We start from the raw sequence: 27,929 nt of genomic DNA, 5'->3' as shown, positions 1-27,929 counted from the left end.
GAACCCCTTTGCTCAATCCTTTCATCAAACTTCTGGTGTGATTTTATTTTTGTAATTCTGTGAAATAAAAACTGCTGGTAAGGACTCCACTTTGACAGCTCAAGGATGGTGTTGAAATGATGATATCTCTATGCATCCTTTAAAAAATTAAAATTCCCCAAACCCAACAAGTAACCAGTTAACTCTGTAATTACTCTAATGATACACAGTCTGGGTTTGAACTCCAAGCCTTCAGACCTGGCTGCCTTTTACTGTGAAAGAAACAGTATATTGGGAGGGGTCTGTGACAGGGATGATGTGGGCCGCATGTTTGGGTCCTGACTGAAGAGGGAGGAGATCAGCTTGATATCAGCTTGCCCAGCTGAGCCTGGACAAGCTCCTGCACCTCTGCTGGGTCCAGGGCACTCACCTGGGGTCAGGGTCCCGATCTGCCATCCCAGTTACCCAAAAACTGAGCAAAGAGGAGGCCCATGAAGTGCCCAAGAGTTGGATGGAGAGGTAGCACGTTAAAGTCTTTTAGTTTCTAAAAATAAAGATCCCAACAAAGATCTTTTACAGTGGCAGGACTTAAACAATCCTAACACAGTGATCACTGAGGACAGGAGTTCCTCTCAGACATTGGGGCTCTCAAAACATCTAGTTTAAGTTTGTTCTTTACCCATGGGACTGGTTTAGTGCACTGCACTTGGCTACTTAAATCCTTTGAGTGTCAAAATATTTAATAGCAGATTAAACCCCCCCTGGGGCTGGGGCTTTTCTCAGGTACTGAGTTTACAGCACGTGTGAATGGCTGGGCCCTGGCTTCCGCTTCAGGGTAGATGGTGGCAACCTTTTCCTCTTGCCTGTGTGATGCTCTGCACGTATGCAAAGGAGGCTGGTGTATATACCCCACTGACTGGTGTTAAAACTCATGGGAGTGTGTCTGTGGGAGAGAAGAAATGCAGTTGGTTTAAGATAGAGCAAAACCATGCCATCAGCCATGGTTTCTGGATGGCAAGAAGGCCCCTCGCACTGGCCCAAACAGCTGAGGCTTAAGTTTTCTGTTGTGTTTAAAAGTGTTCTTGTGTTTGAGGAAAGTCTCTTCTTGTGTGTGTCTCTGACTTTGCCTGCAAGGTCTTTTCATTGAGCCAAGGCTGAGATCATGTAGAAGAAAAGCTCTGTGAGTCCCCATCCTCTGGTGACATCTGGGGCCCGCAGTACAAGAAAGATGTGGGGCTGTTGGAGAGGGGTCAGAGAAGCCACAAAGATGCTCAGAGGGCTGGAGCAGCTCCCCTACGGAGAGAGGCTGAGGGAGCTGGGCTGGGTCAGCCTGGAAAAGAGAAGGCTGTGGGGGGACCTCACTGCAGCCTCCCCGTCCCTGAAGGGAGCAGAGGAACAGGAGGGGAATCAGCTTTTTAAAAGAGTAGACAATGGCAGAACAAGAGGAATGGATTAAAGCTAAAGGAGGGAAGGTTTAAATTAGATATTAGGGGGAAGTTTTTTACAGAGAGAGTGGTGAGGGGCTGGAAGGGGCTGCCCAGAGAGGGGGTGGGTGCCCCATCCCTGCGGGTGTTCAAGGCCAGGTTGGCTGGGGCCCTGGGCAACCTTGTGTAGCTCCAGGCCTGGAGGTTGGTGTCCCTGCCTGTGGCAGAGGGTTGGAGCTCTGGGACCCTTGGGGTCCCTTCCAACCCAGACCAGTCTGGGATTCTGTGATTCTATGATTCTATGACATCAGGACTTTAGCCCACTTATGTCACTCTTCATTGTCATCATTGAATGACGCAGGTTAAAAAGGATGGATCTACAAGATGCTATCAGACTTCCTGTGTACGTGTCCTGTGTCAAAACTACTCTCAGCTTTAATTTTGGGTGTGCAATAGCTATCTTGCATTTAGGATTGCTAACATTAAATAAATGGTAAATTAAATTGAAGTAACAGAACATGAGCAGCTTCTATTCAGAGGGTGCAGAAGGCCAATGCTACAAAGAGTCCCTCGGAGAATTCTTGGGAATGCTCATCTGCAGCAAAGGCGATGTCAGCGTCTTTGAAGGATGAGAGCCAAATCCAATTGCTCTTCTCCACCATTGCCAGTGGGAGGTATGGGATCTCAGAGATGACAGCTTTGGGAAGCAGGATCTGGTGGGTCATGTGTCAGTGCCAGCACGGATGGGTAGAATAAGGCAAGGGCCAGACATTTAAATTGTCTTTATTTTCCCAGACTTTTAACCATGTAAAATACATTCCAAATATTGGGATTTTTTGGAAAGGAAACGCAAGAACCATTACGATTCCTTCATTTTGCTGATTTTCAGGTTTCACTTAGAGGTTCCGTGGGCTTGCTGGCAAGGAAAGGTTGTCAAGGACGATGTAGAACACCAGAATGGTTGGAGATGGTCCCGATCATATTAGCTAATACTCTGCTGACTCCTGATTAATACTCTGGGTTCAATCTATCATGATGCAATGACGGGTCTGCCACAGTATTACACAGACTTGATTGAACTGGTGATTTCCATAGCTATTTCTGGAAGATCAGTAGAAGGAAAACAAAGCAGGTGAAATGGATAGCTAGCAGTGAAGCTGTTTAAATATTTATAAAACATTTAGCCAAGATTCAGAATCCATTCGAAATACCCAAATTTGATACAATAAGATGAATAATTGCTCTTCCATAACACCATTCCATTTGCTTATTTATTTATTTTAGTCTTTAAAATTGTAATGCTGCTTTCTCTAAGACTTGTAGAAAGACTTTGAAGGTAAGATATTGTCTTTGGATCAAAGTCTGAATGATCATAATATGTCAGTCTGGAATTATGCCATTTTTCATGAATAGAACCATTGTTTTGCTTTGCTTTTTTGGAAAGAGAAAAGGAAAAAGAGGGAAAGGGAAAGGGAAAGGGAAAGGGAAAGGGAAAGGGAAAGGGAAAGGGAAAGGGAAAGGGAAAGGGAAAGGGAAAGGGAAAGGGAAGAGAAGAGAAGAGAAGAGAAGAGAAGAGAAGAGAAGAGAAGAGAAGAGAAGAGAAGAGAAGAGAAGAGAAGAGAAGAGAAGAGAAGAGAAGAGAAGAGAAGAGAAAAAAGAAAGACAATAAGAAAAGAGAAAAAAGAAAGACAATAAGAAAAGAGAAGAAAGGAAAAGAGAAAAGAAAAAAGAAAAGAAAAGAAAAGAAAAGAAAAGAAAAGAAAAGAAAAGAAAAGAAAAGAAAAGAAAAGAAAAGAAAAGAAAAGAAAAGAAAAGAAAAGAAAAGAAAAGAAAAGAAAAGAAAAGAAAAGAAAAGAAAAGGAAAGGAAAGGAAAGGAAAGGAAAGAAAAGAAAAGAAAAATTTATTTTCCCAAAAGAGTTTGTTTCAAGGAAAAAAAAAAAGTATTTTACTTCCATAATGGCAAATCACACTATTATATCAACAGAAAAATTCCTTAAACGAATTTAGAAATAGCTTTTAAAATTAAAACAAAACTGTCTCTTTTTTAGAATGCAAGAGTTACATCTGAAGGAAAATATTTAACGTTTTAAATTCAACAGTGTTCCCCAGACCCTCTAGTACAGCCCAGTGTATGCTTAGAAAGAGCTACTTCATCTATTTAATTAAGAGAAACTACTATCAAAGCAGATTTCGCATTTAAAATTCGTGTTTAAACTTCTCACAGATTAAGTGAGCTTAAACAGTTGCTATTCCTGACTTTAACAGCATTATAAAATACATTAGAGATTGAGAGGATAAAATTCTGCCATGTTAGGTTATAACCTAACTGCTATTTGCAGTTGTAAGGACTACTAATGGCGCAGGGACAAGATTTATTATAGTAAAGACATCCTGCTTAACATTACCCTTGTCATTCCATTAATAATGACTGCTTATGAGCCATCTCGTTGGCATCTTTGTTGTCCTGAAAACTTAAAACTCGCAGCACAATTCTTTACGATGTGCTACATTGCCCCCTCTGGGTATTCCTGACCATTATCCCATTTGGTTATATTCAAAACTGCTGCCTCCTGAGAGAGCATTAGGGCTGACCTTTAACCCTGCAATATTCTTGGTTCAAATGGCGTAATAACATGTAGTGAATATTTACAAGCATACTTATACTATAATAGAGTACTGCTGTGAACATTAGCACATATTTTCTGCTCAATCAGGCTTTGATGTAGAGCTTGGCTCGTACCCTGGAGAAAATGCAGTCCCCAATAAGCTGTGCTAGTGAAACACCCTTGAACCTAAACAGCTTACCCGACGTAAAGTGCCGCCATGCAGATTAGCAGGCGAACATAGACATCCTCACCGCTGCCGGTCCCAGCAGCCGGGCTGCATAATGCCTGTGCCAGTCTCCTCGCCGGAGGAACAGGCTGAGGGGAGGGGGGAGGCGCAGCCCAGCGCCGCTACCTGGGATTTTACGGGGATGGAGAGCAGGTGGTCGTGTCCGTGGAAGGAAAATGAAGAGCAGTGAGCCACGGTGGTGAGAGGCACCGTGTTTGCCCTTCCCTTCTGCTCCCCGGGAGGCTGCGCCGCTGGCTTCCCGCTCCTCCTCTCTCCATCCCTGTCCCATGACATACTTACAGAACACAGAATCACAGGGTTGGAAAAGACCTTTGAAGATCATAGAATCATAGAGTTGTAGGGGTTGGAAGGGACCTCGAGAGATCATCGGGTCCAACCCCCCTGCCAAAGCAGCTCCCTAGGACATGAAGTCCAACCAATCCCTTCCTAAGCTAAGCCATATCCCCGAGTACCTCATCTCCCCTCTGTTAAACACCCCCAGGGCTGGGGACTCAGCCCCTCCCTGGGCAGCCTGTGCCACAGCCCCACAACTCTGCCAGGGAAGAACTTTGCCCTCCCAGCTGAGCTGACCCTGCCCTGGGGCAGCTTGAGCCCATTGCCCCTTGTCCCATCTCCTGTCCCCTGGCTGAAGAGACCATCGCCCACCTCTCTGCACCCTCCTTCAGGTAGTTGTAGGTGGTGAGAAGGTCTCCCCTCAGCCTCCTCTTCTCCAGGCTAAACAGCAGCTTTGCTGTCAGCCCAGGTGCCTGCTGCACGCTGAGCTGATGTCAGAGATCTGGCTGCAGCTGTAGAAACCACTCTTCCTTCCAGAATGATCCCTTGAACCGTGGACTCTCTGCTCTGGCAGCACTGGATGTGCTGTGCCAGATGTCACGGAATCATAGGGGTTGGAAGGGACCTCAAGAGATCATTGGGTCCATCCCCCCAAATGCTTCAATCTTGACACAGCCCACGCTGTCTTCTCCTCACCCCACCCCTCCCAAAGTGACAAAGCTTAAACACCTGACAGACAGAGGGGCAGATGAGATTTGTGCAGGTATCATGGGAAGTGCACCTCAGGGCTCATGGGGGTTTCTAGGTGAACATCTCCAGTGCTCTCAGCAGGGGAGAGTCTTGCTGCCACGTGGCTTCATGTAATGTCCTCTGCTTGCAGCTGGCATCCATCCCAGCCATATTCCTGTCCTGCCCTGACGACCATAGAGGTTGTCCAGCCTCTCCCTCCCCACACATCCAAAACATCCCTTATTGGAGGGAAACGATGGGATGAGCATAGGTACTTGCTGCCCCAAACCATTGGGTATATCCAAATTGATGCTCATCACTTTGGCACGGTACAGATGAAATTTAGGGCAGGAAAGAGGTTTCTCTCAGCCAAGTTAACATCTTTAGCAGTCATTTGGTTGTGGATTTCTCTAAGTTTGTTCCCCTTGATTGCTGTTTTCTCCTTCCTTGAGAACAAAGCTGTTACTCCTTAAATGCCATCACATCCACTTTTGCTGTGCTTCTCCTCCGTTCCCTTGTCCCGTGGAGCGCCCAGTGAGAGAGCAGAGCTTTGATTGATCCTGTACCCCAACCCGCTCGTGTGCCTCTCCCCATTTTCAGGCCTTGGAGGAGAAAGGGTCACTCTGTAGTTTTATTGGTTTATGAGTCTGTAGTTAATCTGCTTAGAGAAGAGTCGGACACAGAGGTGAGACAGGCTTTTGAAAGTAGAGCCTCTTGTGGCTGTGAAGAACTTTGCCTTGGCAATATCTGCCTGTCTCCAGCCAAAGAGAGAATAAACCTTCCTTATTTTCTTGGTGTAACTTATAAACCTCTTACAGTTTTTGCATTAAAATTTTCCTATACAAAGGAGATGTCCATTTTTGATATTTTATTCATAAGATCCCTCAAGGTGTCATTGAAATTCTTGCAGTCTTTCATCAGCATGATCCACTCTCCAAGAGTACACCTGCACAATAGATGAAATGGTTGTCCTCAGAGAATAATGGCAGCCATCCTGATATTAATTTGGTTCCAAGTAATTATCAAGTTCATCTCTCTCAGTTTGCTGGGGAACTTTTTCTTCTTTTTGATGATTTTTTTTTTCCTTTTAAAAAGAGATAGCAGGGTCTGTTAGTGCTGCTCCAGACCTTCTGTGTGAACTGGTCTTCTTCACTGGGACTTCAGTCTGGGTTGGTAACTTTGCCTGTGACAGACAGTTGTGTGTCTTGTCCTGAAAGTATTATTATGTGGTATGTGAAAATCAATAATGTGCCACACAGAAATTCTTACCTGATAGGTCTAGTTAGTGCTCTAGGAAAATAAGACACTTTATATCAACTGTATTCATCTGGAATATCATGTGTGGTGCTGGTCAGGAAGGGCAGGTAGCTACTGGAGAGCAGACAGCAAAGGGCTACAGGGATGCTGAGGGGATGAGAACATCTCTGGCACAGGCTGCTCAGCCTGGAAAAGAGAAGACTGAGGGGGATCTTCTCAGTGCTGAGAAACCCTTGAGGGGTGGGCTCAGGAGGATGTGTCAAGCTGTGTTCAGGGGTGCCCAGGGACAGGACAAGGGGCTGTGGGCACAAACTGGAGCAGAGGAAGTTCCACCTAATCCTGAGAAAGAACTTCTTTGCTGGGACAGTGGCAGAGCCCTGGGCCAGGCTGCCCAGAGAGGTTGGGGAGTCTCCATCTCTGGAGACATTCCAACCCCACAATCCTGGGCACTGTCCTGTGCAGCCTGCTCGAGGGAACCCTGCTCTGGGGGGCTGGACAGGATGATCTCCAGAGGTCCTTGCCAACCCCCACCAGTCCATGATGCTGGGTGTCTCTGCCAGCATTGCTCTATCGATTACACCTCCATATCCACAAGGGAGAACTGGGTACAACTCTGTGCTGTTCCTTCTCCTGACCATTTAGATTTCTTTTTTTGTCCTGAAATCCCATTGAAAAATGCACTCAGCATATGCCCCCAGATCTAACTCCCAATCCACACAGCATGTCTTCTCTGCTGGGGACAACTCCCTCTCTCTGCCCTGCCGTGCCATTTGAGCAAGCCATAGTCCCAGCAAGGCACAGTCCTCACCGTGGTGGAGGAATAACTCAGAACCTCAGAAGTCAGTCTTGAGAAGGTGCTTCAGTCATTAATATTTTTAAACTCCCTCTGAGGCATCTTCATTTTAGAGCTCGTTAGAGAGGAGGAACTCGTCGACCCATCCCGCAGCGCAGCACAGGCAGGGCAGCTCAGCTTTCTTAATCTGAGTGTAATTAGATGCATATATGTATATTCAACGTGTAGATATGCATATCTTCATATTGAGAAGAAGTAATAAGGCATGAAATGGCAAGGCCAGCCAAGGAAACACCAGCTGTATTTCTATACATAACCCCCAAAGCCGGGTTTAAAGATGCCCTCACGCACCGGTGGCACCTCAGCGCACGCCAAAGGACTCTTCCTGTGCCAACAAAGACTGTGAGCCTTTGGAAGAGCTGAAGAAGTCCTCAAATCCACTCAAAGCCTTACATCACAAGGCCTGGAGGGCGCAGCCCATGCCCAGGGGGACCAGCCCCACCAGCAATTTTTATTTATAAATAAAACTTTTAATATTTTTAGCATTATTTGGGAAGTCTTGCCTCTGGGTATTGCTGCAGCACAGGGCAGAGGAGCAGCCCAGCAGGTTTCTGCAGATCATTAGGTGTTTCTCCTTCTTTCCCCTGGCTGTTGCCAACCAATTTGTATTTTGAAGGAAGCCTGGAAGAAATTTTGTGTTTTCTTCAATTCTTTCAGTTTATTTCTGTGCACACAGCTCTCCTTTTTCCCCCCACTGGCAGTAAATCCTTAGGCCGAGCCATCCATTTATTACCAGTTGGCAGTTGTTCAGTCTTCCAGTCTACAGCGATCTGTTTTTAGCTGCCAATAGTGCAGCATTAACAAATCTGTTGTGATATTTATCTGTGGCAGTGTCTTTTGTTAAATGAAGAATACAAAGTTTAGGACATACTATATTGGTGTTTTTATTGCATCAGGTAGGGCACTTAAAACTTCCCTCCAATATTTTTTCCAGCACAGGGGAACATCCTTAGCACCCTGTGCATCCTAGGATGCAGTTTTCTCCTGTATAGCTTTGAGATGCTGTGTCTATAAAAAGGCAAGTTTAGTGGGAATGCTGTTTGGGTTTTTTTTTTTCTTGGTGATTTCATAGAGAATTCTCAACATCATGGAAAAGAGTGAATAACTGATTTTTTTCCCCCATTTCTTTTGTGTGTGATTATCTGCACTTTGACATGGAAAAGTCTTTTGCATCTCTGTAGATCCCAGCACCTCAGGCTGGCAGCCCAGGGCGGATTCATGCCAGGAAGCCACACTTGCTGGGCTACATGTGAACCCCAAAAATCAAAGGCTTGCTTATTTTTAATGGTGTGGGTTACAAATTGCATCAGCATAAGGCAGCGCTCACTTGATAACTGTCTTTTACACTCCCTCTTTATGCTGAATGATGGAGGCTTTAATTAACCAGCCTGCAGATGAACTGGATAGAAGATAGGGTTTCCCAACACATCTACATCTTTCTCAGTCATCATATACTTCAATTGCAAATTCTGATGAACTGTAACCTGGTGTCTGGTGGCTCTTGATTCTGCATTTCCCTACAGATCCTCGATCTTCAGCCGTGTCAGAGCTGGGGGATGTGACTGTTGTTACAAGGTGTAGCTGTATTATGCTGCAGAACACCCCCCCTCCTACATTCAGATGATGTGAAGGGTCTGACTTAAGATCACCAAGACAGAAAACTGAGGAGGAAGCACCTCTGTCCACTCTAGGAACCTTTTTCCATTGAGGAGCTTCAGCATCCTCCTGGTCCAGAGGCGGGTGGTGCTGCCCATGGCAGCAGCAGCCCTACAGTGCTGTTTTGGGGCTGTTTCAGGGCTGTTTTGGGGCTGTTTCAGGGCTGGGTTTGGTTCCTGGCAGGCAGGGAGCCATCCTGATTGGAAACTCCACTGATCAATGAAAAAGGCAAAACCTCCAATAAATTAATCCTGTCACAGGTGTGATCACAAAAGGAGGTTTTTCAGTCTGAAATGAGGTTTGGCAAATTTATAAGCATCTGGGAACAGGGTTGTAGATGAGGGAATTTAAATCACTGTTAACATCAGTCTATAATGTACTATGACTTTACATGTGTAATTTTAATTTCCAGAAACAGGCTTTGATGCCAAGTGCTTTATAGTCAGTGGGATGACTTCCAATAAACTTCAGTAAGTTTGGTATCAGGCCTGCAGTGTCAAAACCCAGACTGAACATCTTTTCTTGCACTTAAAATTAAAAGATTCCTTCTTCTTTTTTTTTTTTTTTTTAACATGGCTATTAAAAAAATGCATTTTCTCAAAATCCTGTGTTTAAAAACCTGGAAAGCACCAACCTCAAAGCCCTTCTCTGGAGGATGGGTATCATGGAAGATGTTGCATGGGTACCTTTCCCTCATGGGATTTTCCTTCCACTGATGCTGCTGATATTTGTGAGAGGCTCTTGCTGCAGCACAGACCTTTCTGGGGATTTAATGGCCTGTATCACTTTGCATTAAATAGTTGTACTAATCTCCTGCTTTTAAAAATTGCTTTTAAGGATCTGTTGGAGCAAGGGTCTGAGTTTAGTACTCTGTTCCCATAGGTGATTTCTAAAAGAAAGGCTCACAGAACAGCAGTGAGGTGACTGGGTTTCTGCTTTATCTTGGGAGCATCACAGCTTATGGTACTTTACTAAATATCTGAGTTTTAAAAGTCATCTGAAGGCTGGTGGGTCTGAAATCCCTTGAGGGCAGGGACCAGTGGGATGCAGGATGCATGTGGCTCCACACCCTCAGTAACAGGTTACCTTCCACATGATGAAGATTTTTGGGCTCATGCATGTGCCTTTAGCTCAGACATCATCTGCTGGATGATGGTACATGGGGCTGCTGTGCCCTGGGCCCTTTGGAGCTGAGTGCAGGACAGGATCAGGTCCGTTCCCCTCTAACAGATTTGGGCTTAGTTATGACTTTTTTCTTTTTCCTTTTTTTTTTTCCTTTCCCCTGATGCCTTTTTTCTTCAGGAATGTGACTGTTTATAATCAGTTTAATGCAGATGAAACCATTACTTTTTCACTCTTCAGAAACTCTTTATGCTTCTTAATTAAAGCCTTTGTCTGAACACAAAATAATTAATACATAAAATGAAGCACAGGGAAAGAATCGACTGTGAAACTAGTCACTCAGTTGTATATTTAAACAATATTTAATCATTAGAGTAACACAGTGCTTGCACTTTTGGAAAGAAAACAAGCCTTATACTTCATGTTTATTTAACACTTTGACTAGTTCATTCTTGGAGGTATGAAATGAGGCTTATAGAGTGCCAGAGCAGTAAATCATATGTTCTGAAAATTACTGGGTCTTAAACAGTAGTGTCATTTTAAACCTAAACAGTTCGGTGGTGCACCAGCATATAAAACTGACCTCTTATAACAACATCTACTGTTTACACTGAAAGGCAAGTAAAGGAAATAAAAACAAGGCATAAAATATAGTGTAGCCAGGATGTCATTTACTTGTGTTTCTGCCTCGATTCTGGATACTGATGGGTGTGATAAATTCCATACAGCTCATGCTGTGAGATGCAAAGAATGCCATGGTTATGCATATATGTGCGTGTACCAACTGGGTGTAGACAAAAACTTGGGTAGCATCTGACACCCAAGGGCTTATGCTCAGATTTTAAAAGGCATTTGATTTGGCAAACTGACTTGCTCCCTTTACAATAAGTATTTGATTATTTTTTTTTTTAACCAGTGTTCTAATGAAAGAGTTTATTGTGGGGACTATTTGTTGGAAGAAAAACAAATTCACAGCAAAGCTTCAGTTTCTTTTGTGGAGGGGGAGTGCTGACTGCTTGAGCTGGTCGGTGTGATTGGCTTGCACTTTGCTTACAAGCCCGAAGGCACCGGGTCACGATGGGCTGCATGTGGGTTTTCATAACCAGCTACATACTTGGATTCTGAAGGACCACAGAGTTTGGCTCAAAAGCAATCATCTTTGCCAAAATCATTCACTGTTGTTAGTTACCAAGCCACGCTTCAGAGAGGAGAGGGCAGACAAGAAGAGCCAGGGATGCCCCTCGCCCTGAAACATCAGCGGTTTGGTGGTACAATGTGTTTAAAATCACTTCTCTGGGTCTGGTCCGCTGCAGGACTCACACACGTTTATTGCCCAGTCTCAGAGGAGTTCACAATGTCATTCATTCTCCTAAATTGGATAAATGCTGGCTTATTGAGGTAGAAAAGCAAAAGCTTGTTCCCAGCTGCAGCCGACCCTCGCCCATGCTGCCCATGGTCTGTCTCGTGGCCCCGTGATGGGTGCTGGTGGGCAGCAATGCTCTGCTGCTCATAAACAGGTTCCCAGTACAATTCTGAGCAGGAACTGTGGTGGTTTTTTGGTTTTCTGGGAGTTTGCTGTTTGTTTTGTTGCTTTGTTGGCTTTTTTTCCTGAGAGGAGGCTCCATTCCTGAGCTCTCAGGACAGGTACCAGCCATGTGCAATGTTCATCTAGGATAATATCAATACTTCTTTGCAGTTTGATTCTGCAGTGCCTCTAAGGTGAATTTCATATTGGTTTTAAGGCTATGGACTACCAGATTAGGTTTCTCAGAAGCTGGTGGTCAAAGCTGAGATCTTTGCTGAGATGGGATTTCTTCTGAAGCAAAGAAGTCCTCCCTTCAGAAAAGATAATGATGTTTATTTCCATGTTAGTGTCATATTTCCCCATGTGCTTCTGCAAGCACATCAAGAGCCCAATGAGAAGAAGCAACAGGCTTCAATTTGGAGAGCACTTGGAAGGGGCTTTTCACTGCTTTGGATCCTGAATGAATGGAGTATTGAAACTCTAATTATGAATATTTTTTTTAAAAATGTGATCCTTCAATTAACTGTATCAGTGTGTTTGTGAACTATTGAGAACCTGCATTATTAATGAACACTTGAGGTTAATATTAGTTTATTTATCATTTGGAATATGACGTTTGAGTTAATCATACAAGTCATGCCACACTCAATTTTGATTAATGCATGAAGTTCACACAGGCTTTGTTAAACAAATATTTATTATGTGTGATGTATTATAAAGTAATAAAGCCTGTTTTCTCCCACTCAGGTCCTACATACAAATGTCTTCCAGTATGTTGCAAACTTTAACATGCAAGTGAGCACCCTCTTGTTTATGAGGAAACTGAGTAAATTGGGAGAGTCCCCAGTGGGAGTTTATAAAACAAATTCAGATATAATCTGGCTGCAGTTTGTACTGCCTCACAGAGAGGTCTGCACACACCATATGGGTTTCCACGTGCAGGTTGGCCTGTTGGGATAGCTATGCCCTGTACCTGGAGGTGTTCAAGGCCAGGTTGGATGGGGCCCTAGGCAACCTTGTGTAGCTCCAGGCCTGGAGGTTGGTGTCCCTGCCTGTGGCAGGGGGTTGGAGCTCTGTGATCCTTGGGGTCCCTTCCAACCCCTGCCATTCTCTGACTCTGTGATTCTATGGTTCTATAGCTGCTATAGTTTGTGTCCTTGTTTCTACTTTTACCCTGTTTCAGCGCCGTTGGGGAATAGGGCTACTGCGTGGTGATACATGCGTTGCAGAGATGGAGTTATTTGGTGCTTAACTTTTGGACTGAAAGGGTAAGAAGTGTTTCTTCCCTATGTCTTCCTCCATAATTAGTGTCAGAAGGCTCAGGTCCCCACAATGAGGGACGTGCTGATGCAATCTTGCTGCCTCCAGCCCCTTTCACTCGAGCTTGGCCATCCCTTGCCCCACCGTGCCAGGCAGGCATCCTTTAACATGCAACTACATCTGTATCATTGCCAAATTATTTAAAAAAATGAAGCATTTCAACAACTTGGTGGTGCAGAAATGCTGTTCTGCAAAGCCTTACGTGAGGCTTTGTTCACACACCTGAGCTCCGGGTTAGTGATCTCAGCAGCGGAGTCTTCAAGCAGGTCTCTGCTGATGGATCCTGCTTTGAATGGAAAGAGTATTTCTGGTGTGAGTAAAAAATCCTTAGATGCCATCCCATTTTCATGAAGCACAGTATTGTCAGTCACAAGTTTTTAAAAATGAAGAGGGAAATCTGATATTACTAGGAAAGATAAGTACCCTTAATCTGGTGATTTGGTTCTGGAAAGGGTTAAGGACTTGATTTAAACCTTAGTAAAAGCTGAGAGACAGACACAGCAACTTGGTTCAAGTAGGCTGAGGCTTTAAAAAAACTCCCTGAGTCACAAGACCGAGGATATAAATCCCATGAATTACAACAGAGTTAATGAGTTTCTTCTGAAAGAGGGATATGTTCCTCTGAGTGCTGGTTTGGCCAAGCTTATGTTGGGCCACATCTTAAAATTGTTAGAAGGATTTAGGATTATTTAATTTAGGGGTGAAGTATGTATTTTATTTTAAAATATCTAATCATAAGTTTAGGATACATAATTTATGTGTCATTTATTCTGGCTTAAACGATGCTCAGCCTCTCCCTCTGTACAGACAAAGCAGGGTCTTGGTTCTGAAAGGCCAGAGGATGATTCAATGACTTTTATATTTTTTTAATCTTGGATGTGAAATATTTAATTATTCAAACATTTTATATATATATTTTTAATACATGATCTGTCAACAATACATGAATTTAACTCTTTTATTATTTTTTCTTTGGTCAGTATATTAAATTTGGTCAGTAAATTAAACACTTAGTTGGGCAGCACCTAACTTAGCAAGGGCTCTGGTGTACTTCAGTATTCATCCCATTCGGACATGTCTCCTTTAACTAGTTTCAGTGTAGCTATTACAATTTTCATCCATAATATATGATCAGTTTGTAAGAATTTCCTCTACATGTGAGAAACATACTTAATGCTAACATTCTCAAATTGGTGTTAGTTATAAATAATGCACTAATAGATGTGAAAGAGCGTAAATTATTCCTTTGTGTTGTACCTGTGAGGTTGTTAGTCCTTCTTTAAAAAACAAACAAACCCTCTTTTGCATGATATTTATTCCCATCTCCTCCATCAAAGGGGTTACAGTCTTTGTACCTTTTTATGTAAATTAAAAATCTTTTAGCCAGTTCTGTGTCAAAAATAAATAGTTGAATGAGCTTGCAGACAACATTTATTTTGTATGTACATTAATGGGCACTTCCATTTTTTCCTGCAGGCTAGAATCCACTTTGAAATTCATGTTTGATAAATTCCCTGGCTTTCCGAGTAATTTAGCTGTCTATAGGGCTGTTGATCCTTTGAGTGTATTGCTGAACCATTGGGACTTGTGCACCACATCTGCATATCCAAGTTCAAATATATACTCAAGATGATTGGTTTAAACTTTAAGTTGTTGATCTTATTCCTGATAGATTTGTTAGATTGTCTCCCATTTCATTTCTAAAATCTGCGCCTAATCCATAAATACCCCTTCTTAAATATGTCTCCAATAAATTCACTGATTGAGTTAGTCATTTTGTAAGCACAGAGCTAAATTAATATTCAGCATAGCCTAATAATCTTAAAGACACAATGCTGTCTGATATTGTGTATGTGAATGAGAATTTGAGCGGGGCGCTTCCACATCAGGCTGAGCGGAGGGACTCCTTCCCAAAGTAGGGTTTACACCTTCTGAGCATGGAAAAGGGACTGGGTTTTCACTGGGGTATGAAATTAGGGGACAAGGGTTTGATTTAGCTGTCTTCCTTGGCTTTTCCAAGCCGTAGGCTGGCATCAGTTGTTGAACTGCAAAGCTTCTGGCCTGGTTTTCTGTTGGCAGGTACAACACCCCCTGAAATGTGCTTCAACGGATGAGAATCATTCAAGCAATTCAAATTTGGGAGTATTTAGTATCTTGTTTACAACTTGTAGAGGATTCACATGTGGGCTGGTTCAGCCTGGAGAAGAGAAGGCTGTGGGGGGACCTCACTGCAGCCTCCCAGTCCCTGAAGGGAGCAGAGGAACAGGAGGGGAATCAGCTTGTTAAAGGGCAGAGACTGGCAGGACAAGGGGCTGGAGTGAAGCTGGAGGAGGGAAGGGTGAGAGGAGATATTAGGGGGAAGTTCTTTGCAGAGAGAGTGGTGAGGGGCTGGGAGGGGCTGCCCAGAGAGGGGGTGGGTGCCCCATCCCTGGGGGTGTTCATGGCCAGGTTGGCTGGGGCCCTGGGCAACCTTGTGTAGCTCCAGGCCTGGAGGTTGGTGTCCCTGCCTGTGGCAGGGGGTTGGAGCTCTGTGACCCTTGGGGTCCCTTCCAACCCAGACCAGTCTGGGATTCTAGAATTATTATTTTTTTTTATTCCATTTATAAAATTCCTTCACTTGAGGAGACCAGACAGGGGTGCTTTGCTTTGCCAGAGGTATTTGGTGGGTGAGCAGTGTGGGTGCAATAATCTATTCTGACACTGGCATCACAGGAATCGCAATTACACTTTTTTGTTTCTATTTTTTATAGGGAGATTATTCTAATAAAGTACCTTGTGTGGTCTTTCAAGGTAAATTCCAATAAGTTCCTTGTCTTAATTAATAAAACCAATCTGACTAGTAGTACCAAGAATCAAATCTAGAGTCTCTCGAGCTTTTTTGTGATGGAGAGGGAAAGACATGCAATGGGGAGAGTTTCCCTTGTTGTGTGGGGTTATTTTGTTGTTTTATTTTGTTTCCATAATATGTGAAAACTTATCTCTGATTTTAAATTCTTAGCCAGGGTTTAATGAGCTGAATTGATTAGCATCAGAAGGATTAGGGAAATACATTTCCTGGGTCTGAAACAGGCGTGGATCTATATACACATATAGGTCTCTGCCTTGTCTTATGGAGGTCAGTGTTTATCCCCTTAAAATTGTGCTGCTTCTGTTTTTTTGTGGTGGAGAAAACTGTGTGTGAGTGCCACAGAAGGGGGAGAGTGAAAATCCTCAATTCCAACATTAAACTTGTCATTTTACATGAAATCAGGTTTGCTCAGAAGCAGTACCATGGTGCCATAGTATTTAACATGATTTACTACTTTGCTCACTTAAATTAACAAATTGGACCATATTTCATGGAGGTAATTAAGCACATCTATAACCTTAATAATGTGACTTTCTCACAGGTGCTGTCCTACTGAAGTCCATCAGCCCACCTCCAAAACACAGCACATCCAAAGCAGTCACTAAAGCTGATCCTTGCTGTGTTTGTCTCCTTTTGGGCTAGTGGCAGTCCTTTTGTGCCTGTTGCTCTGTTTGCTCTGAGCAGCACCAGTATGTATGTGGATTTGGTGAGATTAGTGGGGGAGTCTATGCCAAAAGTGGCTTTAAAGTGGTGATTCAGCCAATGGATCTTGAAATCATAGAATCGTAGAAGCACAGAGTAGTTTGGGTTGGAAGGGACCTTTAAACCTCATCTAGTCCAACCCCCTGCACTGAGCAGGGGCATCTTCACCTAGGTCAGGTCACTCAGAGCCCTGTCCAACCTGGCCTTGAATGCCCTCAGGGATGGGGTGTCTACCACTGCTCTGGGCATGCCATGTTGGTGTGTCAGCAGGGACAGGGAGGGGATTGTCCCTCTCTGCTCTGCCCTCCCCAGCTGGAGTCCTGTGTCCAGAGCTGGGGCCCAACACAAGGAAGATGTGGGGCTGGTGGAGAGGGGTCAGAGGAGCCACGGGGATGCTCAGAGGGCTGGAGCAGCTCCCCTACGGAGAGAGGCTGAGGGAGCTGGGCTCGGTCAGCCTGGAGAAGAGAAGGCTGTGGGGGGACCTCACTGCAGCCTCCCCGTCCCTGAAGGGAGCAGAGGAACAGGAGGGGAATCAGCTTGTTAAAAGGGTAGACAATGGCAGGACAAAGAGGAATGGATTAAAGCTAAAGGAAGGAAGGTTTAGATTAGATATTAGGGGGAAGTTCTTTGCAGAGAGAGTGGTGAGGGGCTGGAAGGGGCTGCCCAGAGAGGGGGTGGGTGCCCCATCCCTGGGGGTGTTGAAGGCCAGGTTGGCTGGGGCCCTGGGCAACCTTGTGTAGCTCCAGGCCTGGAGGTTGGTGTCCCTGCCTGTGGCAGAGGGTTGGAGCTCTGGGACCCTTGGGGTCCCTTCCAACCCAGACCAGTCTGTGATTCTGTGATTCTATGTGTGCTGCATGAAGCATTCTGCTCCCGCCAGCCCCTCGTTCCTCTCCGAGGTGCCCACTGCATCTGCTCCCATCCCTCCTTTCCCCTTCCCTCCCTCCTCCCCTCCCTCCCCTGGCTGTCACTGCTGGCCCAGGTTAGCTGTAGTCAATTTTTGTTTCATCTTGTAGTCAGTATTACATAAATAGTGGAAGTTTGTCCTTGCCCTGGGTGATTGATGGGGAGGTATATTTGTACATATCGATTGAGATAAAAAATTAGTAGTTTGCAATAGGAAAGGCAAATTAGTCATCAGGAGGAAGGTGCTTGGAGTATTTTAAGAGTTCCTTGATTAATTCTCATGCCGTGAGTTCTTCTGACAGCAAGTTTTATGTCCTGAGATGTGGGAGGATGAGGCAGTAGTATCGGGTTATTGCAAATTTTACTTTTCCTCCTCGCTGATTTATTTTACTGGCTCTCGCTGCGATTAGACACAGAGGGCTGGGAATGACTTCATTTTGGGGTGACAACTCCACTTTAGTGGGCTTGAATTAGGAGCCAGGAAGGAGGGTGGAGGTTTTTAGCTTCAAAATTAATATTTAAAAGCTAGTGTGTGTAAAATCAAAATAGCCTCTAGCTGTGGTGACACGTCCATCAGCTGGATGTTACCTCTGAAGGAGGGAAGAACTTACTGAAAGAACTTACTCTGTAATCACTGATGAGGCTGAGAAGTAAATTTTTCTCTGCTTACACAATTTATTTCCTAATCAGCTCATTGAAAGTAGTTTTTAAGAAGGATCACAGGAGGTTGAGAGCTCTCCCTCTCTTTCCTAAAATACTTTCCACTTTTCCACTTCTCCACTGATTTTGTAGCATGGTTTGTTTTGAGTTTTTTCCCCTTTAGTTTTCCTTTATTACAAACTATAATAGAATTCTTCCCAATAAAAACTGGCTTATATTTGGCACTCTTAATTTGTCCAAGAACAATTTAGATAGAAATTCCAATTACTTTGCAAGGAACTACTGTACTCTGTCAGCTTGTTTCAAAAGAAGTCTTTGATAATTCGAAGCATTTCTCACGAAAGGCAATTTTCCTTAACTTGAATCCAGAAGGGGAAAAAACCAAAGATACACAGAAGTTTCAATTTTTAAACTGATAACAAAGCACTATATTTGTGCTGTTACATTTCAACACAAAGAGGCTGCAAAATAACCTTCTTTAGTTAAGGGTAGAAGAAAAGATTTAATTGCTCTGAAACACTTATTCTATGTATTATCTCTTTGATTAGAAGACGGTTGTAAATGACTTATTCAATGTAATTGCCAACTCTGGCATGGAAACCTGAAGTAATTTATAGGCCTTTGCAGCCTGAGGAATGAGTTTGAACACTTTAATTGTGAGAGTTTTCTGAAATTAGCAGAGGTGCAGGGTTTGGGATTTAGACCTTTCTTGGATGTTGGGTGTGGGTGCCTCTCAGATGTGAGTTAGGACATCACTGTTAGCAAAGCATGCCAGCACTTCATGCCTGCAAGAAAAGTAATCAACTGCCTCTTCTAAAATGTTTTCAGACCTAGTGTTGTCAAGTAGATAAGGGCATGGAGTGTCCCTGCCACTGTCGGGGAAGACAGCAGGCCCGCCCAGCGGCCTAGCTCTCTTCACCCAAGACGTAGGCCCTGACAGTATCCTCGTGTTCCCATAAGACAGGAGAAGTTCCTCATGCTGAGAGGATCTTAATAATCACATTCTCAAAACACAGCAGCCTTGATGACAGGGGTACAGACTGCCCTAAACCAAGAAGTTAAGGGAAGGTACTTGGGAGTAACAGAACATGTTAAGAACCAGCCATAGTAAGATGGTCAAACAGCAGGTGTGCGGATGCTTTCAGGCATCAAAGGTAAACTAAGGATATTGAGCTATAAGATATGTTCATCAGAACTCATTATAATCACTAACCAATCAGTGTGGTGTGAACAGTGTGTGTAACCAAGTAGCAGTTTTTTAGCTTGCCACGTTTGCAGTAACAAATGTCTGTAATCTGTGTGATTTCACCCAAGAAATGGCTTCACCTACAATTCACATTGAATTGCGTGTTGCTCATCACCAGTCTCCACATGCCACCTTGTCCCCACCTTGTCCCTTGGCCAGTTGTGCCTGTCACTGGCTGGAGCTCTGTCAATAATGGCTTTCTGCAGCCAGAAGACACTTCCCAGTATCTGGACTATGAAAATGTGCACAATAAATTAGCCAGGGGAGGTGATTGCTTCATGTGATGGATGCAGCTGGATGCTATAGTCATGGTCATTTGCAGAAGTAAGAAGCATTAATGCTGGCATGAGAAAGAAGGAGGTCAGAGTGCATGGGCAGCCAGTTCACGTGTGAGTGGGAAAACCAGAGAGCCTGGAAACACACAGTTTGTAGAATGGAAGCTGGGCCCATGAACTGTTGCCACTGTGGGAAGCATCAGGAGGGGTTTTCCCATGAGCAGTTGTGACATGATGGCTGCTCACAGGTGGCAACCACCCAAAACACTCAGCACAGAGCCATGTGCCAAACCTGCCCCTTGGCTGTCCCTGCTCCCAGCTGTGCCCACACAGGGGCTTTGCCAGGCTGCCACGTGTGGTGGTGGCAGAGGTTGTGGTGTGAGGAGGAGCAGAAGTCAGGAGCATCAGGCAGTTGTATCTCAGCAGCTATCGTGGGATGTGGGGATGCTCCATAAGCACAGTCACCCCCAGGAGCAAGAGAGATAAATCAGGTGGAGCTGAGCAGAAGGCAGTCCTTCTCATCCAGGGGCTTTCCAAGGAAATCCTCTGCCCCTGCCTGGTTTGGGGAGCTGCTCCTGTAGGCATGGGGCTGATCAGCTCTAAGACATCAGAGCCCAAGTTCAGGATGTGCCCCTGGATGGAGCTGGAAATGTTCCCATCCCTGGCAGTGCTGAGGTCCGGATTTTACACTGAAACAGCCGCTGTTCCAAAAAGCAATGGACTGGATGAGGAGAATTGGGCTGGGCACTCTGCATTAATGATTTCCTGCAAGCTGTGGTAGTGCTGGGGTCTGTGTGGAGAAGGGATCATCCTCTGTGGGTGGCTGGTCTGGGCCAGGGGCTCGTGTCACTCTGCTCCCCAATTTGTGCTCTGGTAGCACATGTCATGCAAAGTCACCACCCAGGGAACACAGGGTGGACTGAGTCAGGAAAAACCCACCAGGGTCAGGCCATAAAAGCCCCAAACACGTGTGCAATCACACATGCAAAGGCCTTGTGTGGTTTTGGGCTGAAATTCCACGTGGCTTTGCTGTGGCTGCAGATGCTCACTGGTTTCTGGTGGACGTCTGGAGGGTGGTGTCTGAGCTGCCTCTGCCTGTGCACAGGTGCCCACCAGCCAGGTTTTGAAAACAGCACCCTCCCTCCCCTCAGCAGCACTGAGTATGAATTACAGCTATCTACTCTAGGCTAACATACTTGATTACTCATTTAAACCATTGGTTTAGACCTTCCAGTGAGTACAGTCAGTTCTCATTAGTTACTAGTTTAGAAGCCCATGGTATATTTAGACATCATATACATTTGTCAGTGAAGAGTAGCTTAAATGATCTACTTTGTTCACTGCTTAATTATGTTATTTTACTGTTCCTGAAAACCTGACACAAGGCAAATTTACATTACTGTGCTCCTAATTAGCCAATAATCCTTAAGGATTTGAATGATACATACCCAAAGTAATTTCCTCGTTCGCTAAATATGAATTTCCTTACGTTAGGTTAAGAAGATGGCACAATGACAGCAGGCATCTTGATGATGACAGCTCTCAACATGTTTGTCTCCGGAGTCAGAATCTATTAAAAGACACATAATGATCTCAGCATTTTCTTAAAGTGTAGACTGTGAAATCAATGGGGTTGTGTACAAAGAGGAACAGAATTTACCTCTTTCAGCTGTTGTTAGGTTGCCCACCCCCTCAAATTACTGCATGATGCAAAGTATTTACATCCTGGTTTCCTAAACACAAGCTCAGCTGTATCTCTTCATCTCAGCAGCTTCTTAGCTCAAATAAAAACGCAGGCTCAGAGGCAGGCTGCTCCAAAAGAGAAGCCTCATGGGGTCCTTCCCACCTCAAACACCTTTAGTTCGGTACCTGGTTCCACGTGGATGCAGTGAAAGGCATCTTCTTGGCTTCACCCATCGCACCTCTGCATGCTTGAGGGATCTTGGGCTGTGTTGTGGCTGCTGTTGCTGTTGGGCTGGCTGGGAGGTGTTGTGGGGATGGGAACAGTTTGTATTTGCCACTGTAGATGGTTTAATTTAATGCATTGTTACATTTAATCTTTGTAATGAATCCAGATGCTGCAGTGATGGGTGCATAAAAATAATTAAATAAAGATAAATAGACCGTAACAACTTTACCACTGCCAGTTGTCGTAACATGGAGTTACACACCAAAAATGTACCACCAGGAAAGTGTTTACATTTCAAAGTAGTGCAGAAGAACTTTCCATGGACACTGGGCTGTGGCATGCATACAGAGCTCATCGCCCTTTCCACAGGCTAAGCTCCTTCCACGTGTCCCAGACTAAACTTCATGCAGCTAAATGGCAATCCAGAGTTTTCACTCTCCTTCTAGAACTTCTCCAGTGATTGTTTTGGCAAAATAAAAGCTTCTGAATGCAGACACGGTGGATAAAACAACCTCTTTGCTCTGCCAGGCAGTCACTGTGCGCCCGGTGCTGCTGACATGAGACATGCTGACAGGCTCCTGTCCAGAGCGATGCTGTTGTTCAGCAGATCAGGAGTCAGCGTCGCACTGGAAGCTGTGGACATGGTTAGTTTGGAGCTGTAGTGTGGCTTTCTAAACCAAGTGCTGTTGACTCCATCTTCCTGCACCCACTGGCAATGATTGGGGTGCAGGGATGGGGATGCGACCTCCAGGCTGCTCCCTTGGTGCTTGCAGAGATCCCACAGCACTCGGTGCAGCAGTGGGGGCACCACCTCAGTCCTTCCCAAATTCCAGCCTGGCTGGGCACTTGTATTCCTGTTATTTAATTTACTTGTGCACTTTTAATTGGATATAGTCCTTCTTTTTCCTTATCCCAGACTGGTTTCTGATGTAATTCTGGGCTTTTAGGTGAGTCCTGAGTGTGGTTCCATTTCATGGTGAGTCTCCATGTCAAGGGGAGATACAGAAGAGCAGATAATGCAGATATCCATGCTGACACTGGAACAGGGAAATGACAGTCTTATGAAGGGTACGTCCAGGCTCTGGGAGGAGCAGGACAACCACCCTCATGTTCCAGGGCAGTGATGCTGTATTCCCCTGCCCAGCAATGGATAAATCACGGTAGAAATTCGGTGCTGGAGATACCTCATAATTGTATGAGGTATCATACAATTTGGGGGGTTGGACCCGATGATCTCTCGAGGTCCTTTCCAACCCCTGTGATTCTGTAAGATGATAAGATTCCAGCATAGTTTACTTAAAAAGAAATGAGTGGGATGCTTGGAGGATCTGTCCCAACCATGTCAATGGAAAAAGTACTCGCTGGTTAAACTGGGCTGTAACAGAAACCTTGGCTTCAGCCCTTGGCAGATGCACAGACTTTGCTGTCTGTAAGATGTTTTCCTACTGATAATTGCTAACTTTCTTGGATTAGGGCCGTGAAAGACTTTAGATGTGCCATCAGGTACCTAAATATGTACATAACTTCTGAGTCTGCCTAATGTGGGAGGTATGTGACTGCTGGCCCATGGGCCAGGCAGGTGCTAATGTGCTCTGCTCACGTGTCCTCCTCACCCTGTATTTCAGCTCCATTTTCCATGCATCTAAGACATCAAACCAATGAGATCTTTCCTTTCTGTCATGCACTCAAGGACCACTATGGCTCAGTGCTCCTGGGCTTCCCCCTTTTCCTTTTGCTTGGTTGTTTGGGGGCAAAAGCACTCCCCTGTGGTGCTGGGAGTGGGTTTGGGTGATGCTTTACTGGGTGGTGGTGGGAAGGCTGGAGAAATTCCCATGGGCACCTACCTCACCACAGTTCAAATGCTCCCTGCAAAGCAGTTCCCATTCTTTCACCCCCAAAAGGCAGGAGAGCAGCCTTGCCCCCCATTAGGAGGGGTGATGGGGGTGTTTCTTGTGAGGTTCAATCCAGCCAAATGACGATCTCTGTGCAGGGAGGGCTGAGTCCCCAGTATTTCCAGTTTATGGTGCTTGGCATTAGCTGGGAGGACGTGGGGGAGGCTGAGCACACGTTCTCTGTGTGTTTTGCTCACGTATCAGCAAAGTACATGTTTCTGCAATTGAGTATGCACTTTGTTAGGTTAAGAAACATTTCTTTATGGTCTGTAAAGCAAGTGAATAAAATTGAGAGGGAAAATATATCCTGTGTCAGCTTGCCTGGATGCAAAAAATCCCTTCTTTTCTGCTGTAAAGACAAAGCACACGGGGAGAGAAAATGCAATTGTGTTACTGTGTGATCATCCTATGGAAGCCTGTTACTAAAGCTCAGCGATACCAGTTGTATTGTGAACTTAAAGCCACCCCTAATTAAAGCGCCTGCATCCCCCAGCATTTGCCTGTAATGATGTCAAGCCGTGCAGCAATTAGTTGTCCCTCTATGAACGTACGTGCTGTTTGTAAATCATAGAAATTTAACCCCTGTTCCTTATGGAGAAGCTCCTAAAAATGGAATTCATGATGACTGTGGGTTTTGGAGCGGTAATTTATTGAATCATTTTTTGGACGCCTCGATAGAGTGTTTCCTGTGATTCCTGGCAATTAATTCTGGTAGCAAAGGTGGCACTTATTAAAAATCTCAGCTCTCATTTGGGGCAGGGCTAATGGGGTGTACGATGGCATGCAAAATATTTTACTGCACCACCAGGCTTGCTGTGGGGTTGGTTTAAATCAACATTTAGCCCCTTCAAAGGCAGCGAGTGCCCCGACCTTTCGGCTCTCCCCGTTCTGTACCTCTCCCACTACTTCAATCTCATTTGAATGTTAGGTTTGAGCACTGAAGAAGTATGCCCTCACGCAGTAGTTCATCTTCTCTTTAGAGATCAGACTAAATGCCCGTGGCAATATGCTAGGAAACATAGCACATTACCATGAAATAGCTCCATTAGAGACAAAGAAATGTAAACAAAACAAACACATTTGCCACTGGTTTTAGCTCAATTATATTTCTCCTATTGATGGCGTTGCATAAAATGAAAAAGTGCTCAGGACCTAAATTTAGTAAACCTTTTGTTGCAATTTACTCCAGAAAAAAAAAACCCTCTGTTGCTGGAGGTGGATGGTTTACCTGAGCCATCAGCTACATAGCACGTTTATGGTTATTGTATTTTACAGGTTGATAGATTTTTATATTCTGTCCAAGTCAGGATCTTACACCACCTGGTTTATTATTTAGTAATTTACAGTGCAGTCAGGCATGTTTGGTTTAATGTAGGATAAACTTATAAATCTATTGTTCCTCCAGTTGCTGGGGTTGGTGTGCAATGAACTACAGAGCTTGATGCGTACATACATTTCAGCTCTGCTTATTTTCTTTGATAGGGAAGCAGGCAATAGATAACACAGTGACAGTAGCATCCCAGGGGATAGCAAAATGTGAGAGCAACACACCGTCAGGTTAGTAGGTCATTATTGTATGAGCACTGAGCCATTAATTGACTACTGTACCAGGCTCAATCTGTGTCAGATTATGGCTTTTGGCAGCAAGGACTGTTATCTAATAGCTAACTTTGCTTCTTTACTATCTTTTTATTAGGTTCCCTGATAAAATTGTACCCACAAAGGTAAATATATTTGTGGGTTTGGTTTGTTGTTTGTGGGGTGGTTTTTTTAAATCCCAAACCCATACAGAACAGTGGTGATGTCAATGGGAATAATTCCGTGTTAGGTACCATCTAGCACAGTGCTTTTGCTAATAGATTGTTCTAGATTTTCTATAAAAACTTCTTTAGCAACTGAGTACTTGGATGGTTTATTTAGGGGGAAAAGATCATGGGTGCAAGGTGGTCAGAAACCAGCACCTGGATTCTTTCACTGGTCTTTAACATTGGGTAGGAATAGGAGAATAAACTGAATATATCAACAGTAATAAACAGGATTTGTATGGACCTTGCTGGTTTCTTGTGTCCCCTTAAAATCTGCTGGTTTTGGCAGTCCCAGCAGAGCCAGTGGCTGCATCCAGGGATGCACGGTGAGGCAGAGCTGTGGTGAGGTCCTGCAGCACCCAGCCCACGGTGGCTGATCTGCAATAATAAGGGAAGAAATCAATGATGTCAGATGGGTTTGAGGACAAAGTCATCTGGCCTTTGGAAAGAGGAAAATGCCTGGGGCTTTGTGGGGTGAGCGTGGGTGAGCAGGGCACAGGAAAGGGCATTTCTGCTGTTGTTTGAAAGCAGGGTGAAAAGGGTCCTAGGTAGCCCTCTTTCCTCAGCCACTGGAGTTTTGGAAGCAGGAGGGGTGATGCTCTGCCACCCGTGTCCATCAGATGGCAAATTCCCAGCTCTTGGAAGCAGGTTGTGGGAAGAAGCCGATGTTCAGCCCAGGGCTCAGCTTGGGCACGATCCTGCTCTGGGTTTAGGGGCAAATCCCAGTTGGATTTCAGATGTGATTTCAGGTTTCTGCTGTCTTTCAGTGAGAACTTCAGGGATATTCAGGCTGGAGCTAAGCTGATGTTTTGTCTCAACTCTGCACCTGCCAAGAGCAAGCCCAGATATTCTGGTCTGCAGGAGAGCAAGGACAACATGAGTTGGACATTGCTCATTTTTCAAAAGCACTTTGCTAAGAGCTGTTGACTGTGAGATCACTTGGACCTTCATGACATAAGCATGTGCACTGATGGGCTTGGCCCTGAGCCAGGAATTCCCATGTTCTGTGATTCCTGCAGAGGCATGTGGGGTTGCTGGCAGGGTTTTGGGGTGCATCACCTGGGGCCATTGGCGTTCCTGCTTTGCACTACACCCACTGAGGTCTGGCTGTGCTGCTCAAGTCATCCAGCCCATGTCTGAGTCCAGTTCCCACCCATAAATCGACTGGTTTGTCACCTCAGTTATTCCAGGCGTGCCTCAGTTTCCCCAGTTCACCCTCCATTACAAATGATTTATGGATTAAAGCTAAAGGAATGAAGGTTTAAATTAGATATTAGGGGGAAGTTTTTTACAGATTGGTGAGGGGCTGGAAGGGGCTGCCCAGAGAGGGGGTGGGTGCCCCATCCCTGGGGGTGTTGAAGGCCAGGTTGGCTGGGGCCCTGGGCAACCTTGTGTAGCTCCAGGCCTGGAGGTTGGTGTCCCTGCCTGTGGCAGGGGATTGGAGCTCTGTGATCCTTCGGGTCCCTTCCAACCCAGACTGTTCTATGATTATATGATTCTATGATTTGCTGTCTGAGCATGGCAGGTACAGCACCCTGTGTGATTATTAATAATTATCAATAGGGGAAAAAGTGTGAGGAGGTGGTAAAGGCAGACTGAGACCTTTCCCTCATTAGAATTGTATTTGGATTGAATGTCATTCCAGTTAATACTTTGCAGATCCCATTTCTCCACCGTCTGACTAAAGCTGGATACCTTCCCCTGCATTTCTTGCACCTTATGGAGAAAAAACATGCAACAACTGAGCTCGGAGCATCCCTCCTTCAGTGATTGTGTGCTTTCTCCTTTCTCTTACAGCAAAATCACTCCTAAAAATGGGATGGTGCTATGTAAAATACGTTCTTCAGGCAGGGATGTCTGACTCCATTGATTCTCCACTGCGTGGGGCTCTTAATGGAGATTTCTTCTTTCCATTTGCTGTAAATTCCTGGTTCCCATTCGCTGCCTCATGTGATGAGGCTGTTTCTACGGGCTCTGCTGCATCTTGTCCCCTTGGTATTTTTTGCAAAACTCATTTGGAAGAATTAACTACCTTTTACGTGGTTCAAATTTGACTCCATGGAAATGGATGTACAAATAATTTTTATGGTTACAATAAGGAGGTTCCATAACACAATACAAATATCTGTATGTAAATCTTGCCTTGGAGGTAGCTATCTGCTGTACATCCCAGTACTTATCCCACTTTCACACCTAATTTTCTTTGTGAATCACACATAAAACTCACATATTCTCTGCTGTGCAATGAAATCATGAATTCCTAGCATGCCCACACAAAAGATGTTTCCCTGAGAATAATATCCATAACTATTTTTAAGGGAAAGAAAGGGGGGGGAAAAAAAAGCCAGGGAAGGTTTTGGTGCACCATTTATTTTTATGATAATTTAAATATGTTAATACTATACCTAAGAGTTTTATATACATGCACATTTTGCATAAAGAAGAGCTTCTACTCCCAAGCTTCAGCTTGCAAGGTTGGGAGGGGGAGAGAGAAACCTGCTCAGCGCTCCGAAGGCGTCTTTGGACGCAGTATTAAATAATGCCATAAAGCTGCAGCCTCTCCAGACTTTTAACAACTGTCTTGTATTGTATGGCAGCTCAGAAACATCTATTTCCCTTTGCAAACAAGTGTTTTCAAATTAATCCTCACAAATTTGTGAGAGCGTTTAATAAAAGTATATGTGCAGTGAGTGTACC

This window comes from Gallinula chloropus (assembly GCF_964237585.1).
Source record: "Gallinula chloropus genome assembly, chromosome: 5".
NCBI lineage: Eukaryota > Metazoa > Chordata > Aves > Gruiformes > Rallidae > Gallinula > Gallinula chloropus.
This window is presented reverse-complemented; position numbering follows the sequence as displayed.